This window comes from Pinus tabuliformis, chromosome Q, assembly GCF_031772625.1.
Source record: "Pinus tabuliformis cultivar Carrire ecotype Pingquan chromosome Q, CPIR1, whole genome shotgun sequence".
Lineage (NCBI taxonomy): Eukaryota > Viridiplantae > Streptophyta > Pinopsida > Pinales > Pinaceae > Pinus > Pinus tabuliformis.
Window position 1 is genome coordinate 362,562,768 of NC_142296.1, and position 19,151 is coordinate 362,581,918.

Below are 19,151 nucleotides of genomic sequence, written 5' to 3' on the forward strand. Positions count from 1 at the left end.
GTAGCAGGCTGAAATTCCCAAGTGCAGCATAGTCATTCTACTAGGAGGCCAAATTACTTGTGGAGGTTCGATTTTTCTGAGTGAGGGGCTGAAAAATTCGATCTTCCAGATCGAGTGATTCCAGAGGTAGAGGGAGCAAGTTAGATTTTTTAGTTGAGCAGATCTCTCACTGGATGCAAAGTCTTGCAACAGTACTCTAGAATAGAGCCAACATCGGGTGGAAGGAAGAAGAGCACACATAGAGGGAAGATTTTCCTCAGGGAACTTCTAGTCTCAAGAAATTCGATTTTTCCTTGCAGATCAACAATCATTTTGAGCGGATCCCCTCACTCCAGACGAGAGTGCGAATAGTAGAGCAACCGCTGAGCAAAAGGAAAGAGGAGGTTTTCAACATTTTGTTGAGATGGCCACTGCCGGGCTTCGTGATCAGGACAAGTTGGATGGGGCTTCCAACTACGTTGTTTGGAAGGCAAGGGTGTCCTTCCTTCTAGATGAGATTGGCTTGAAAACATATGTTGATGCAGTGGTAGCAGTTCCCAGGTTGCAAATCAGATGAAGGGGTACAGAAAGGAGATGGCTCGGGCGAAATGATTGCCTAGATTATTTCAAGATCATGTTGTTTCACATAAAGATGGCAAAGATATTGCCAAGCAGATGTGGGATACTCTTGCCACGTTGTATTAGGGAAGATGTACCTCGAGGAGAAGTTGAGGCTCATCCAGATGCAGAAGGGGGAAGGCATAGATCCCTTCCTCAACATGATTCAGGAGGTCTGAGACTAGTTGTGAGCTGTTGGGGAAGTGCCTCAACCAATAGAGCTTGTGAGATTGGCACTCAACAGTGTCTTCGAGGACTGGTAGGTCTTTTTCCAAAGCATATTGGGCAGAGACAAGTTACTAGATTGGGACAGGATGTGGGCTGACTTGCAGCAAGAGGAAGTGAGGTGAGCTCTTCTAAAGAGCTTCATCAGTGGTAGCAGCAGTGGACAAAAGCAGGTGAAGGAGGAGGAGAATGTGGCCCTCGCATCGAAGGGTCCTAGTCAGGGACATGGCGAGCAGAGAAAAAAGAATGACCTGTCTAAGGTCAAGTGCTTCAGATGTGGTGAGCTTGGTCACTACAATACCTAATGTCCTCTCAGAAAGAAGGACAAAGGAGAAGCAGGACCAGGCTGCAGCACATGCTGAGATTGATAGGCTATCCTCCAGGTTGGAGGAAGACTTCGCTATGGTCGCCAACATACCTCTAGGAGTGAGGTGAGGTGATCTGGAGTTGTAGCCCCACAACGCTATAGATGGGCAGGATCCTTGAGGAGTCCACCTCATGGATCAATACCTTGCTACGGGGGCCCACAATATTCAATAGTAGAATGGATCAGTGGCAGTTGATGCAGTGAGATGCTAGAGTGGTAGATGCAAAGACTAGTAGCAGTCAGATGCTGGGGAGTGCAGTGCAGAGTTGGCAGCAGTGCAATTGGCATAGTGCAGAGTCAACAACAAAGCAAATTCTTCAGTGACAGTGCAGATACCAGCAGCAGTCAGAGACTCTGGTGACAGAAGTATTATACTGATCACAATTGATTTAGTATTTTGGATGCTTTTCAGTTGCAGTTGCAACAACAACAGATGAGAGGGAGTTGCAGTGTTGGCAACAATTTAGCAGGGTTAGCAACAACACAAATGCAGCGTATATCAGAGTTGCGCAGTGGTTGGTGGGCAGTATGTCTAGACATCAGTGGTGTGACAGGAGATGATATAGAGACAAAGTGCTACTACAGGGTGTGCAGTAGCACTAGAACACATTCCTTGCTAAGAGGGAGTGTTAGTTTTTGTAGCGTCGGATGTGTTCTAGCCTTAAAATTTTGTGGAGAGGCTATAATACATGAGATCTCCAAAACTCAGAAATCATTTTTGGAAATTCTGCCTAGAAATGACTTAATTAGATTATTAACCAGTTTTTAAATATTTTCTAAGTCTAAACTTAGGGGATATGGTTAATTATTCAGTATTAATTAAGTCAAGGCATGAATCATTTAGAAACTCACACGGATCGATCCAGAGGTGATCCTAGCGATCAATTATGTCTTAATATTGGCCATTGGTGCTCCAACGGAGGATTATAATACAAGGTCAATGTGGTGATGGAGAAAACACTTGAGAGGTTTGATTTCGTGAGCAAATCGATTTCCACAGTAGTAGCAGTCATTTGCCGGAGAGAGAGTTAGAGATCGAAGCAGTGAGAGGGGCAAAGACAGTGAGGCTGGAGGAGGCATTCCAAATCCAGCGAGTGTGTTTGCAGAGAGGCAGGAGAGCCATAGAGAGGTTGACGTTGGGGCAACGCAACAACTTCTAGAGGCAAAGTCAAATTGCTGAGAGGGATTCACGTTTTCAGTTCCAGAGGTTGGGAAGAAGTCAAAGAGTGCCAAAGAAGCACCTTTCTAGTCAGCAGAGGGCAAAACGACTTCATCAGAAACTTGTCTGAGGCTAGACGTCCAATAGGTTGCACAGAACAGTGCAGAGGTTGACACAGAGGGTTCAAGGGCCAAATTTCTGAAGGCAAGTTGAGCCAGGAGATTGCTTGTGGGGTGAGGAAAATTCCTCACTAGATTTTTGCTAGTATTTTTCTCTGTAGGATTGCCAGATTTCGGCATCCAGTTGTAGTCAAAATTTCTCACTGCTGCATAATAATAAAACCCTCAGCTGCTGCACTGATTTTCCCAAGTTGGTTTTTTCTAGGGACTTTTGTCCAAAAACAATTGTGTTATTTTTATGTGTGTGCTAGCACTTCTTCTAGCGTTTATTCTTCCACAATTTTATTTGTCTAGGTTGCAGTGTGATTTATTCAGTATTTGCCGTAGCAAACAACAAATAAATTGGTGATCCAAACAACAAATAGAGTGTGTTGGTGATCCAGGTAGATATTGTTGGTCACGCCACCTATTCCACTAGTCCACAACACAATTTTTTCTATTTTGATAGTTTTCTATTTTGAATAGTTTTCATTGCCTAAAATTTTAGAGCCATTTTGAGTCTTTAAATCATGTTTTTTTGGGGAAACGGGTTGATGACAATTGGAAATTGTAGTCCTCAGATAGAACTTTCCAACGGGATATCATGCATGCCAAACATATATCGTATGCCAGAGTTATGAGCCTGGGAAGTTGATGTTCTAACTTACCCCATCGGGGCCCATACACCTTTGGCACTTCATCTCCTAGGGTTGGGTATTTGGATGTTTAGGGTTTCTCACAACTTCTTCATGATAAAAAAGCCTTTGAGCATCATTGTAACACAATTTATTGAAGGCACATAGCCGTCACATCTCTTCTCAGAGATAAGCTACCACTGTTCGAGCTAGTTTGCTTTCATTTTGCTTGTATAGAATTTCAACGTTTCCCATTTATTAATTGAAGTCAAGTTTCACTATATCTCTGTGTTTTTGGTTATAATTTGTATTTCATTTCTTTCTTGTTAGAAGTTTGGATTAGTGGTATCAAAGCGGTTTGCTCTTTATCTGTTTTTTTGTGCATGCCCCCAATGAGGTAGGGGTATGAGGAGTTGGGACTCAAACTGCTTGAGCCCTTGCAAGACCGTCCTCATCGACCTTGACGACCTCCCACGGCGGAAGAAAAGAAAGACGAGGGAGCATGAGATCTTATCAAATTGTTGCTCGAGGAAGCCACTAAATGATAAAGGAACGAGATGATGGATAATTTATCCCAGATCCTTCGACAGATGCCAATAGGCAACACACCTTCATCAAGTGGCCACTTTGGAGGCGTCGCCCCCTTTAAGGTACACGTTAATTTTGATATTACTATATTTGAAGGCTAGATAGATGCAAATGCTCTAGATAATGGTTGAATCTACTAAAAGGGTATTTTTTGGTCCATACTTTTTATAATAAAGGAAAGTTTACCTTTGCACTGTGAAAATTTGAAGCAACAAAACTTATAACTTGCTGACTTAATGTAGAAATACATGAAAGGTATTTGTAATAATAATTTATTATATATATAAAATGTACAAGTGATGTAGAATGTTACAATGAAGACCTGCATATATACCTAAGCAGGTGTCCTTTCGTGTCTGGGCATGTCTTTTAGACATGCCTTTTCACTTAGTTAATGATTACTTAACATAACCATTACTTGATTATTTAATATCTACATTTATTTATATTTATTTATGTTTATTTTATTTTATCCAATTTATGTTCGTAACATTGCCTTTCTCTTCGAAAAGATTTGTCCTCAAAGCTTATTTGCTAATAATTTCTTCCTTGCCCATGTCCTTTCGGTATGTGTAAGTCATCGGTACTATTGTTTTGGAATCACGGTTTTTCGATTTCTCCTTCAGATTTTTTTTTCTTTTCTTGTCTTTAATAGTGATATTATTATATATATATATTTAATTAAATAAATTTAATTAATTAAAGTATGTTTATAATGTATCTATATGTAGCTATTGACCACGACTTATATTACGGCTCTCAAATGTATGACAACATGCGAGCATTCAAATTGGTGAGATAGAACCGTGGACATGCGAAAATCTGCTGACCAGTCACACATTAAATGTATTTACGACTTACTTCAGGCCCATGTGAGTCGTTCATAATCCCCACTACAAACACACAGCCTACATAACATTACGGTGCTTTAGATTTTTTATTTCAGCGCAATGGGGTTTCTATTAAATGGGGAAGAATATTCCAACCTTGATGTTATCTCGATGAACAAGACCCTGCATTAGTTTTTGGATTTCACAGTGGGGAGAATTCTCAGCTGCCTGACAGCATTCCGCAGTCACACCCGAAGACAAAGAATCAGGCAAACAGTGAACGTATAAGCCCGCTGATATATATGCTGAGCCATTTCCAAATCGATTTAAGAAACACACTGGTTGACCTTTGACCTAGACACGTTGATTGACGGCGGCGACGGTGGGGGGGGGGACGACACTTTTTCTTCACGGCCTGTGTGGTGCTGCGAAACGATCTACGACAAAAACGTCTTTCAGCTGATGGGGACGATGGAGCACCCGAGTGAGGGGCGTAACAGCACCCGCAAGAACCCAACTCTCTGGTTAGTTCTTGCAAGAATTTTGTTTGAATTGGCAATAACCAATCCAGCTGTTTGCGTGCACTCTGAAAGCCTAGCGACTCTTTGGTTCGGACCATTTGCAGTAACCATTCGATGGTTTTTCCGCCATTGTCGTAGCCCAGTTCTTTGGTGAACTTTGTGATGCCTTTGGCTCCCTCTGGCGTAGGTAATAAAAATCAATTGTAGATCCCATCGTTTGGAAATCCAAAGCTCTAGTAACATCGTCTATCCTTTCTTTACAGGCATGGGACACTTGAACTCTCGGGGCCCTCGTGGGCACCTCCTGCTTCATTCCTCCTTCTATGTCGGGTTTTGTGGTTGTCACCTTTGTTTTTTTGGAAGAGAGGGGTGCAAAGCTCCACTATGGAGTTGGACTACCGGTTGCTTTCCTTTTAGCGAGAGCCATTTGATTTGGGTGGAGGGGTGCGATAAGCCCTTCAATTGATATCGAACGATCGCGTGAGGTGTTTGTTAGTTGTAACATCCATAATGAGCTTTCACTTTCTTTATTATATCCCGCCTGTTGCTGTAACCCTGCCTCATCTTTCTGCTTACTAACATTTTCCGCGTTTTTGAGATTTTGCTGTGAATCCTCCTCTAATGTGGCATTACGTAAGTTAACATTTAGTAACACACCCAAAGCCTCCATCATGTGTTGATCATTAAGATAGATATTAATGTTGTTAGGATATTTCTGAACATCTTGAGTCATCTTAACAAAATCAGGTTGTTGCAAATACAATCTTGTTTTTGGGTCAACTGTTAATTTTTCCCGCAATTCTGGCCCCTGGAATATGTTTCCAAATGGAGAGGATGCGGCCCGAGATCTACTTGCTGCGTATGAATCAGCAAGGCTTGATTTTAAGGCTTCATTTGAAGGATCAAACTCCAGGCCCTTTTCATAAGAAGAAATTGCATCATCATATTTTCCAAGTCCAACATATGCTGCCCCAAGCTTGCTGTAACCCTTGGACAAATCTGCGTTAATTTCATCTGTCTTCTTAGCATCTTGAAGAGTTTCATTATACTTATGTAATGAAGCATATGTTGTAGAATGATTTGAATATAAAACATGATTGGTCAGAGCAAGAGCTATAGCTTCAGAGAAATGTTTTGCAGAAGTTTCCACCTCTACATTTGGAAATGTGGAAGAAACCTCAGTTTCTGAGTATAGCGTACTAGCAGCCCCATCACTTTCAGATACATTAGACACAGATTTGTTTTCAGTGTGAAATGCAACAAGAGAAAATGAATTTGCAGATTCAGACATGGCTATTGAATTGGGCTCAGAATCAGGAAGAATTGCAAAGCTATCCAGATTCTCAGATATGGTAGTGGTTGTGGAATCAGGCAGTGGACTAGATACCACATCTTTGCTGTTAGTAACTGGCACCACATCAATTGGACCAGATTCAGGCTCTTTCAGTTCCACATTTTGAATGGAGACAACCATAGCAGAAATACTCACATCACCCTCACCACCTTCAAATCTCAGACCATTAGTTTCCTCATGAAGAAACGACTTGTTTGTACCTGCAGTGTCATGCAGTTCGCCTGAAACTTCTGCATCTTCCTCATTGTCATGATATTGTTCATCTTCTTGTTTCTCAAGATAGTCATCCACCTCATTATCATCATTTTGATCAAAATCTTTTTCTCTTGCTTCACTTAGTTTCATTTCATCACTTTCGCTATTATCTTCCTTATTGTCGATTTCCTTTCGACATGCTTTAACTTTTGCAAATGATTTTTCTAAACGCTGAAATGCTTCTTGAATTTTACTAAACTGCTCCATGAATTCAGGACGTGAGCTTAATGGCATATTGTGCAGCGAACAACGTTCAAAGACTCACATGGTTATATTGTGCGACATGGCTCTGGTACCACTAAAGCAACGAAACTTATAGGTTGGTGACTTAATGTAGAAATACACGAAAGGTATTTGTAATAATTTATTAATATATATAAAATGTACAAGTGATGTAGAATGTTACAATGACGACCCACATATATACCTAAGCAGGTGCCCTTTCGTCACTGGGCATGTCTTTTAGACATGTCTTTTCACTTAACTAATGACTACTTAACATAATCATTACTTGATTATTTAGTATTTACATTTATTTATGTTTATTTTATTTTATCCAATTTATGTTTGTAACAAAATTTCATCTATTGCAGCAACTAGAAATTATTTTTCAAACTGTAAATTTAATTGTGCAGTTTATTTGCTACGACAAACAATGAATAAAATCACAACTGCAATTTTCACCATAAAAATACTGTGGAAAATAGAAAGCTGGACACTGAGAAATTCTTGCATAGAGAAAATTTTGACATCGTTATTTTTGGACAATCGTCCCTGGAAAAACCCAACTTGGGAAAATCGGTGCAGTAGATGAGGGTTTTATTATTATTATGCAACAAAAATTTTGAGTACAATAAAATGGCACCAAATTGGCGTTTCTATTTGAGAAAAAATACTGGCCGAAATATCTGAGGGAATTTTACCCTCCTCTCCAAGCAATCTTGGCTCAGTTTGGGCTCAAAAACTGACTCCCGGAATGATATGCATCAACCTCTGTGCAGTCCCTTGTATGCTCAGCCTGGAACTCCCTCTGAATCAGACATATTGCATGTCTCTGCTGCTGGAAGTCTCTAGCCACGCCCTCTAGAAATTTTTACCGGCCTCCAACACCTGAAACAACCCACTCCACAGCCAAATCGAACTGCCCCTCTTGAGGCACTGCACAACCCCTGTGTAGCCTCCTGGAGAATAATTTCAGCCTCCTCTTCTGACTCTTCCGGAATTGGAAACTCCTTCGGAAAATCTCTATGCTGCCCCTCTGCCACCTGCTACTCGATCACTGGCTCGATCTCACTGCTGAATCACCTGCTACTGGGAAATCGAACTGCCTAGATCACTAAGTATCTGCAACTGGTGTGTTCTCCATCTACTCATCGACTTCTTCTTATAATCCTCTGTTGGAGCACCAATGAGCAATATTAAAACCTAATCAAGTACCCAGGATCCATGTGAGTTTCTATATGATTCTCACCTTATCTCAATTAAAACTGATTAATTAACCTTATTCTCTAAGTTTAGACTTAGGAAATATTTAAAAATCAGCGAATAGTCTAATTGAGACACTTCTAGGTGGAATTTCAAGAAACGTTTTTTGGGTTATGGAGATCTCATGTGTTTTAGCCTCTCTACCTAAGTTGCATTGAAACAGATACGAGAATGGATACAGATATGGGTTTTGAAATAGATACAACAATTTTTCAAAAAATCCGGATACGACACGACAAGGAAACAACATGCACATATATATATATATTACCATTCATCTTTTAGAATCTAGAATCTATATCTATACATAATCCTTGTCATGAATTCAACATAAACAAATCATCATCATCATTAGTAATGTAATAAAAAATGCTACAACCTTTGTGCTTTCGGGTCCAATTCGATCAAAGAACGCGCCATGCATGGCAAATGATATCTATCTTCCTTGCATGGCAATTAAAAGGCTCATGGGATCATTGGGATATTTTGTCTAGACCTCTTTGAACATTTCAATCTTCTCAACGTTAGCTTGGTCTCTTAACTATACGTAGGCAAAATATTGGCTAGAGAAGATTTGTTATATTGGAGGGATTTATGAAATCAAGAGCAAAATCAATGACAATTAACAAAACCTTAACCATACTAAAAATTAATCGCTCAAATAAATCTCTTTACGAAGACATTCATCAAACCATTTTGTTTGCATTTTTGAACATCTATCTTTTTCTTAGTAAGAATCATTGACAAATATATGGAGTGTTGTTGTTTCTAAAGATTTAGAAGAGACGTCATGAGACTATGTTTATAGTGAGTTTATTTGCAAATTTGATTTCTTCATTTTTATTATTTATTTATGGATATACAAATTTTTATGCTTTTTAACATTTTAAGGGTGGATTTCGATCACGATTTTTGTGGATCTGTAACGGATCAAAAAAATTTAAAACCCTTGGAAACGTATCCAATTCCAAATCTGAATTTTCCGATTTTTTGAAACGGTACAAAAATGTTTTTACAGTGTTTCATACAAGGATCGTATTCGTTTCCATATCAAAAACAGGGATCCGTGTTTTTGGCAAATTCTTTAGGCATTTCCGGTAACTTAGCTCTCCACCAAGTTTCGAGACTAGAACACCTCTGATGCTACAAAAAATAACATGCACTCCTTAAGGCCGCCTCCCAATGTCAAGAATTGGTGGGAAACTTACTGTGAGGAAAGGGCCACAGAGGAATCCACACTATTTTCAGTCACACCCACTTGGGATTCTATTAAGGAACAATATCACCCTGTTGGAAGCTATGAAGACCAGTACATGTGATGGACCACACTACAACAAGAAAGGGAGCAAACAATGCCAGAGTCCACAAATATCTTTCATACCTTGCGCACCAAGCTGGGTATCAAAGACTCTGTGTGACATCTAGTGTTTAAGTACCATGGCTGTTTGGATAGATACATCCAGATAGAAATGGCGTTCCTGGACATCTCCTCGCTTGGTGCAACATATTGATATGTTGTCAAAATCGAGTAAAAAATTTAAACAAAACATGCAAGTCTTTGGATCTGTGAATCATTTGCGACAGTAGTAGGGCAAGGGCATCCCCAAACCACAAAACAAAGGATAGAGCCAGGGTGGACCACCCTAGGACAATCCATCGAAGCCACAGAAAATAATGGTAATCGAAAGACAAGGAATGACACAGTAAAGTGGTGCGAGTTCCACAAGAGCTCCACTCATAACACCAATGAGTGTTGTGCAATGTAGTCGCTAGTGGCTGAGCTAAAAGCCTTAGAGTTAGATGCAGGCTCTGATTCTAAACTAGACCTAGACAAGGGGAAACAAGTCATTGACGCGGAACCTAGTGCCACTGTTGCCACCACCAAGGAACAATAGAGTGAGCTCGAAGATCTGGAGGAAGGTGAGTATCTCTTTCACTCACAAATGTGGGTAAAGGGTGCTCCATTGTGTTTCATTGTTGACAGCAGGAGTCAAAATAACCTCATCTCAACAAAGGTCGTTAAGCAGTTGGGCCTGCCGATAGCACCACACCCGCAACCATACACCATCGGGTGCGCTCCACCAAGGGTGAGACCTTTGTGTCAGCCAACAACGCTGCTTGCTCTACAACATCAAACCTTTCAAGGACGAGCTATTGTGTGATACTGCTCCCCTTGAAGTTTGTTATGTGTTGTTAGGTCAACGATACTTGTGGATGCATTATTCTGTGTATGGGTCTAGACCTTGTAGTGTTATTATTATTTTGGGCAGACAACTATACAAGGTACTAGAGGTAGCCCTGCGTACTGCCATTTCTTTTATCTTTGCTAAGCAATGATGTAATGTTATCTCCCAAATTGGAAAATTTGTCTTCTTCCAGATTCACTTTCAAAGTAAGGAGAAGGTTGTGCCACATCCATGGCCTCCACACAAGGCTCTTCAATGCAACAGAGGCAAGTGTAATAAGGTTGGGGAAGAATACAAAGACATCTTCTCCTCACCTACGGGGGTAACCTTTGAACTGTTAGGTCAAACATTCAAGCAATTTGACCTTCGACAGACCTCTACCCAATGGGCCAATCTACCACCGCTCTCTTTTGGAAAATGAGGAAATCAAGCGGCAAATCCAAGTGATGCTATGAAAAGGGCACATTTGACCAAGTTTCTCACCCTGTGGAAGCCCAATTGTACTCGTGTAGAAGAAAGATGGGACTTGGCAACCTTGCATTGATTATTGGGCCCTGAACAAAATCACAGTTAGGAACATCTACCCAATTCCCCAGATTGACAACCTTCTTGACCAACTCAAGGGGCCAAGTACTTCAATGAGATTGATTTAAAGTCCAACTATCATGAAGGCCCATTCGAACCAACTGATATGTGGAAGACTACTTTCAAGTCCCAAGAGGGTCTTTTTGAATGGCTGGTCCCTTTGGTTTGACGAATGCCCCAACAAATTTCATGATGCTAATGGATGATACCTTGTGACCTTTGTGTTTGTGTATATGGATGATATCCTCATCTTTAGCAAGAGTTGGGCAGAGCACTCGCAAATTTGTAGCATATTTAGTAGTACTTCACACTTCGCGACAACCTAAGCTATGTGCTAACTCAAAAAAATGCTCCTTCGACATGTGCAAGGTACAATATCTAGGTTACATTATTGATGAGTAAGGTGTGCATGTGGATTCAATCAAGATCTAAGTCATTTGTGATTGGCTGACCTTGATGACTCTAATAGAGCTTTGCAACTTCTTGGGCCTTGCTAATTTCTACCAAAGATTCATGTTGGGGTTCTCTTATATCGCTTGGCCGTTGAGTCAAGTGACCAAGGGCGGAGTAAAAACAAAGTTTTTTTGGTTTGTGTCGCAACATAAGGCATTTGATGAATTTGAAACACCGCCTTTGCTTTGCACCAGTCCTCACCCTTCTAGACATGCAACAACCATTTGATTTTGGGACATATGCCTTTGACTATATTATTGGTGTAGTCCTCATTCAACAAGGACATTTGGTGGCCTATCATAGTGAAACACTTTTTGATAGTGTCCGAAGATACCACACCTATGATAAAGAGATGTATTTCATCGTGCAAGCTTGCCGACAATGGAAACATTATATTGTGGGGAAGGAGACGATCATCCACACATGTCACAGGCCTCTTCAATTTATGTAGACACAAGGGAAGTTGCAAAATGACCACCATCATAAATGGTCCACATACTTGCGAGAATTCCATTCAAACATGAAATACAAGAAGAGTAGCACCAATCATGTTGCAGACTGCCTTAGTCAGCCCTTGATTGTGGCACTGACCACCGTTCTCAACTCTTGTGGGCATGAGACCTCTGGACGGCTACAACTATACGATAGTGACTCAGAATTCACTACCACATACAAGATGTTGATGGCAGACAAGCAAGTTCTAGACTTCCACCTCTAGGATGCACTGTTGTGCTACTTGGGACACCTTTGTGTTCTTTCAAGCGAGCGTGCCAAGCTGATTTTGGAGGCACATTATAGTTAGGCAACAGGTTACTTTGGCGTGGAGAAGACAATGGCAGTGCTCACAAGTATTTTTATTCGCTGAAACTTCGATAGGATGTTTGCAAGTATATAAGGTCTTGAATTGCTTGTGCCATCTCCAAACCAACCATTAAGAAGCAAGGCTTGTACACCACTCTGCTTCCTCCTAACCGGCCTTGGGAATCCATCTCAATGGGCCATATATTTGGCCTTCCTTCTGGTAACATGGTAATCATTGTGTGATTGTGGTTGTTGATAGATTTTCTAAGATGGCCATCTTGATTGCTTGTAAGAAGAGTATTAAGCATAAGGCACCACCAAGTTCTTCTTCAAATGAGTGTGGGTACATTTGGGATCCCATAACCCATCATAACATATCGGGATAGTAGGTTCTTAAGCACATTTGGTGGAGCCTCTGGTCAGTGTTGGACACCAAGCTCACCAAATCAGCTGCCTTCCACCCCAGACTAATGACTAGAAAAAGCTAGTCAATAGGATGATCGTGCACATTTTGCGCATGTACAACTCTAACCATCCACACACATGAGATGAGAGTTTCTCCTATGTTCAACACATCCACAACAAAGCTCTCCATAGTTCAACTGGCTATAGTCCCTTTTAGGTGGGCCGTAGATTTCAACCATTAGGTCCCATCGATGTCAGTCTACCCTTGCAACTACATAGGAAGAATCTACACATGTTCAATCTGAAGCCGACAAAGCTACCCAGTTTATTGAGCGAATTCAACACATACGCTAGTAGGTCCATGATATCTTGCAGAAAGCCAATACTAAGTATAAAAAACGCCATGATCAACACTGTGTGCCATATAAATTTCAAGTGGGAGACAGTTTGGTTGCATTTGTAGAAGGAACGCCTTGCAGGGGCCCATCAGAAGTCTCGACCACTTCGCTATGGACATTAAACCATCACCAAAGCTATGGGTGACAATGCTTTTGAATTGAGTGTCCCCCCCTTGCTTGGCCTGCAACTAGAGTTCAATGTGGACCGCCTTCAGTGATACTTTCCACTGTTGTTGGACACATGAGAAATTGTAGAGCAATTGACACAGATAGAGCTTAACCCAAATTGCATTGAATAGGCTGCAATTGATCAGATCGTGGACACATAGACTAAGAGCAGTCGCCAACAAAGAATCCATCTATATTGAGTTGTCAAAGCAAGCCAGATCTTGCACCAAGGCTAGTGGCTCATCAAGGGCCAAGTTTAGCAGAAGTTCCCCATCTCATGGTGGCACTCCATGCAATGTAGACCATTGCTTAACCCAAATTGCATTGAATAGGCTGCAATTGATCAGATCATGGACACATAGACTAAGAGCAGTCGCCAACAAAGAATCCATCTATATTGAGTTGGCAAAGCAAGCCAGATCTTGCACCAAGGCTAGTGGCTCATCAAGGGCCAAGTTTAGCAGAAGTTCCCCATCTCATGGTGGCACTCCATGCAATGTAGACCATTGCTTACTAAGGGGGGAGGACTGATCCAGGTGGATATTGGTGGCCACCCACCTATTCCATTGGCTCACAACGCAAATCTTTATTTTGGCAGGTTTCAAGTCTTGAACTTTCAGAGCCATTTTGAGGACCGAAATGATGTTTTTTGGGGAAACGGGTTGATGACAGTTGGAAATTGTGCTCCTCGGATAAACCTTTCCAATGGGCTATCGTGTTGCCAAATGTAGATCATATGCAAAAATTACGGCCTTGGGAAGTTGACATTCCAACTTTCCCCATTGTGGCCAATAAGCTTGTGGCGCTTCATCTCCTAGGGTTAGGTTTTTGGGTGTTTAGGGTCAAGATAGGGCAGTCTTGGTTGGCAAAATCGACAAGAAAGGGAGCGATTGAGCACGAAGAGGTAGTTTTATGCTGAGCGTAGTTGTTGGACCACTGACAATGTAGGCGATTGACTGCAAGTGGGGCATGTAGATTGACATAACAAAAACTTGCATAGTGTAGGCAATGTGATTGGCAGAGGTCAATCCTTAGAGGGAGACTGTATAAGTCAAGAGACTGGTGGTATATTTGGGTGCCTAAAGGACAAACTAGGTTTTTTTTGTTGAGATCAGCTCAAGATGATTCTAGTGTGTCTTTGGTTTGAAGACAGGATAGTTGGATTCTCAAATTTCATACCTTGGAAGGTTGGTGTCACCTTGCTTGTTAAGGAAAATGATCTCAGGGAGATTGTTGAGAAGGTGATCCCAGACCTGACAAATGCCAAGGAGAAGGTTGCCTTAGCTAAGAGGGAGATAAAGGCTCAAAGGGTACTCTTGGATGTAGTGAAGGACCATTGGTACCTCATTTGTCCAAGAAGAAGTCAACCAAGGAGATGTTCAATGCTTTGGTGTGTTTATACCAAAGGAAGACTGTTAACATGAAAATTATATTGAGATCCAAGCTTTGGTCTATGTAGATGACTAGATTTGACATAGCGAGAAGTTACCTGATGAATATCACTCAGATCTATGACTAGCTTGCAACAGATGGGTAAAAATTGGATGACACAGAATTAGTAAATGTTGAACAATTTTCCAAAGATGTGGGATCTATTTGTCAAAGGAGTTTGTGCTTGAGAGAACCAACCCTCATTTGAGAGGATATGGGATGATTGCATCCAAGAGGAGATAAGGGTATAGTTATAGGCCAAGGCCAACAAGCTGGAAGATGACGAGGATGTGGCTCTTGTTGGTAAGACAGTGAAGAAGAAAGGAAAAGGTTCGAGGGGGAGTGAGGAGTCAACCTCATAGTCCAAAAAGAAGAAGAACTCGACTAAGTTCAAGTGTTTTTCTTGTCATAAGATAGGACACTATGCTTCACAGTGTCTACAGAGGAAGAATGATGGAAAGAGTATGCAGTTAGTTGTAGCTGCTTCAGTGGAAGCTTATGTGGAAGAGTTTGCCAGGAAGTTTGAAATTGAGTTTTCACTTGTTTAATACCTTTCCTCGAGCACCATACTAATTGGTGTGGCTACTAGATATTGGGTCCACATGACATATGATAGGAGCATGAGAGCTGTTTGATGTTACGAATATAAATTACATAAAATGAAGTGAATATAAATGATGTAAATAATAAAATATTGATTATGTTAAATAGTCATTAAGTTAAGTGAAAATGCATGTCTACAAAGACATGCCCAATCGCGAAAGGACACCTGCCTAGTATATATGCGGGTCCTCATTGTAACATTCGATCATCAACATTCGATCATCAATTATACATTTTATATAGAATAAATTATCACAAATAACTCTTGTGTATTTCTACATTAAGTCAACAAGCTATCAATGTTGATGCTTCAGTGGTATCAGAGCCATGGTGCACAATATAATCATGCGAGTCTTTGAATGTTGTTTGCCGCACAATATGTCGTTATGTTCACGTCCTGAATTCATGGATAATTTTAGTAAAATTCAAGAAGCATTTCAGCGTTTGGAAAAATCATATGCAGAAGTTAAAGCATATTGAAAGGAAATCGATAATAAGGAAAATGATCTAGATGATGATTTTGATGATTATACAAATCAGGATGAGGATTCAAATAAAGCTGATCTTGATGTGAATGAAGATGATCTAGATCAAGATAATGATTCCGATGAAGCTAATATTGATCAAGATGAGGGTTCCGATGAAGCTAGCTTTGATATGGATGAGAATGTTGCAGAAGATTCTCAAGCCGAAATTTCAGAAGGTAAGGTCGAAGATGTTGCAGTTGTGGCAAAAGTCAAGATGGAAGAACAAAGCACTGAAGATGATACTCCTGTTGAGGACACAGTCTCAGAAAGCGATGGTCTACCCTTGGAGGAAGAGAATGACTTCTTAGATATATTTAGAAGTGAATTTGTGGAAGATAATTAAGAAGAAGAAGATGATGCTGGTAATGCTTTGCAAGGCCAAAATAAGACACTACAGTTAAAGATTGATAAGCACAAGAAATAGTTAGAGATACTTAAACAGAAGGATCCTAAATTTTTGAAATTTTTAAAAGAACATGAAAAGGAACTTCTTCAATTCAATCATGAATATAACATTGACTCTGAAGAAGACAAAGAGAATCTCAAGGAAGGTGTTCTGAAGCCTGGTCAGCTAGAAGAGAATGACAACAAAAGTTTGAAGCCTTCATAAAAAAAGGTCCTCACAGCTGCTCATGTTGATGCTTGGTGTCAAGAAATAAAGGAGCGACAAAACATAGGAGCTCTTCATTGCCTCCTGCAAGCTTTTAGAACTGCATGTCACTATGGGGATGGGAGAAGAGACGACTCTTTTTCAATTTTGACAATTGTAAACAACAATACCTTTAACAAAATCATGATATCTGTTATTGGTGAGATTGATGGTATATTTAGGAAATTGTTGCGAATGCCTCTGTCAGGTGGAAAGAGGGAAGCAATTTTAGAAATGAAAGACACTCCACGATGGAAGGACCTTGAGGGTCTCATCAAGTCATATTTTGTCAACACAACAAACCTTCAACAGATTGAGTTCCTAAAGAACTATGTTGTGGAACTCTATGGAGTGGACTTATCAAATGCTTATCAACATGTATTTACATTCATTAAACAGTTGGGAATGGTTTTACGACGTGCTCTCACATTAAATACCAAGGAAGCATTGGAGAAGGCTTATAGCTGGAAATATATGAATTGCCTTGAACTTTGGTTTAAATTTCTTTGTGCCAATGCCAACAATATTGACTTCCAGCCTCCTTCCTATCCAATGGCTCAGATTGTAATTGGAGTTGCTCATTTGGTGCCTACTGCATGCTATACACCTTTGAAGTTGAGATGTACTAAAATGTTAAACACACTTGCTTCTGCTAGAGGAATTTTTATTCCTGTGGCTTCTTTACTTTTTGATATGATAGAGTGTAAAGAACTGGACAAGACACCAACTGGAGGATATGGGAAAGCTTTTGACTTTCCAATAGCATTAAAGGTGCCAAAAGTTTTCTTGAAAACTCGTGCTTTCGAAGACGAGTGTGTATGTTCTGTGCTTCATCACCTCACTGAACACTTGGCTCAATGGAGCTATCATTTTGCTTTCCCTGACTTAGCATTTAAAGTCCTTGTACCTTTACGGTGTTTCCATGAAAGAAGCAACATTGGTAAAATTGAGACAAAGCAGAGAGAAAAAGAAGAGTTTTTCATCTGTGCAACCCATTATTATAATAAGGCTTCCTGAATTGATAAACATGAACCTTCTACTTGAGTTGGAAAAGGCCAGCTGCTTCTAGCAAAAGGTGATCTTGAACAAGCATATGGTGCATTCAAAATTGTATTAGATGGATAGGCTGAAAATATTCTTACTCTTCTTGGAAGGGCATCTGTACAATTCAATCGCTGATGATATACCAAGACATTGGAGTTTTAGGTCTCGGGTGCCTCGCAACGATGAGACTTGGTTTAGGTCTATGTCGGTACAAATTGGGTCAGTTCAGGAAAGCTAGACAAGCTTTTGAGCGTGTTTTACAGTTAGACACTGAAAATGTGGAAGCTTTGGTGACACTTGGAATAATGGATTTGCAAATGAATGAATCAGAAGGCATTCACGAAGGAATGGAAAAAATGGGGAGGGCCTTTGAGTTATATCCATACTGTGCAATGGCATTAAATCATTTAGCCAACCATTTTTTCTTCACGGGGCAACATTTTCTTGTAGAACAGTTAACCGAGATTGCTCTTGCTTCAACGGATCATGCTTTGATGAAATCTCATTCTTATTATAATCTTGCATGGTCTTATCATAATAGGTTGATTATGAGAGTGCATTTGCCCATTTTTCTGCGTCACAGGGGCTCTAGAGCTCCGTCCTTGAATATCTGTGCGTCTTCTACCACGATATCTGCTGGCTCCCTTGATTCTCACCGTGGCCCTAACCATGCCTCTGTGACGATAGTCCCCGCCACTATCACCGCTGTCCGCACCGTTCAAACAGCCCATCGACTACTCTGTCCACAGGCCCCGATGTTGTCCGCAAACCCCGATGCGACCATCCGACAGACCATTCTGTCAAAACTTGCAAGCTGTCATTTATCAACAACCAACACACTTCCTACTCCGACCGGGTTCCTTGTGGCAGTCTTGTCCTGTTGTCACGGGTCAATTAAACGTTGTGACATTTGATAGCTATACAACGGTTAAATTCGACCCATTAACTATATATATTTGGTTAATTATATATATATATATATATATATATATATAGTTACATAATAAATAATTTTTTTTAATAATAATATTATTATTAAAAAAACTTACTATTATAAAAAAACACTACTATTTAAAAAAAATTATTATTATTAAAAAAACCTAGTTTAGGACAACATTACCAGAGAATTCTCCATGCTAAGGTACCAGTGACGAATTATACATGCCGAAGACGATCTACACCGATGTGAAAAAAATCCTCAGCTACAAGCTTTGAGGACAAAGCTTCCGAAGGAAGGGGCAATGTTATGAATATAAATTATATAAAATGAATTCAATATAAATGATGTAACTAATAAAATAATAAAATATTGATTATGTTAAATAATCATTAATTTAATTAAGTGAAAAGGCATGTCTACAAAGACGTGCCCAATCGCGAAAGGACACTTGCCTAGTATATATGCAGGTCTTGATTGTAACATTCAATCATCACTTATACATTTTATATATAATAATTTATTACAAATACCTCTTGTGTATTTCTACATTAAGTCAGCAATCAGTTTTGATGCTTCATTTGATAGTTTGACAAAGTGGGACCCAGAGTTGCATGTGGAGTTTGCTCTCAGTATCTATGATAGAGGAGTTTGGTGTAGTGTTCCAGGATGGATAAGCATTGTTTAGATGCATGGGATCTGGCTCAGATGATGGCCACGTCATTGGAGTTAGAGAGGGCAACTTAGATAGTAAAAGGGCGAACCTATTCGAGCAATGGCACCTTCAAGT

At 40.2% G+C, this 19,151-nt stretch overlaps 1 protein-coding gene and 1 pseudogene across 3 annotated transcripts in view; both read left to right on the plus strand.

The window, feature by feature from the left end:
• The window catches only part of LOC149219667 (protein unc-13 homolog), a 298,200-nt gene that overhangs the window by 51,586 nt on the left and 227,463 nt on the right, over positions 1–19,151 (plus strand). The window lies entirely within an intron of this gene.
• LOC149219668 (nucleolar complex-associated protein 2-like) lies at positions 6,973–17,397 on the plus strand (annotated as a pseudogene).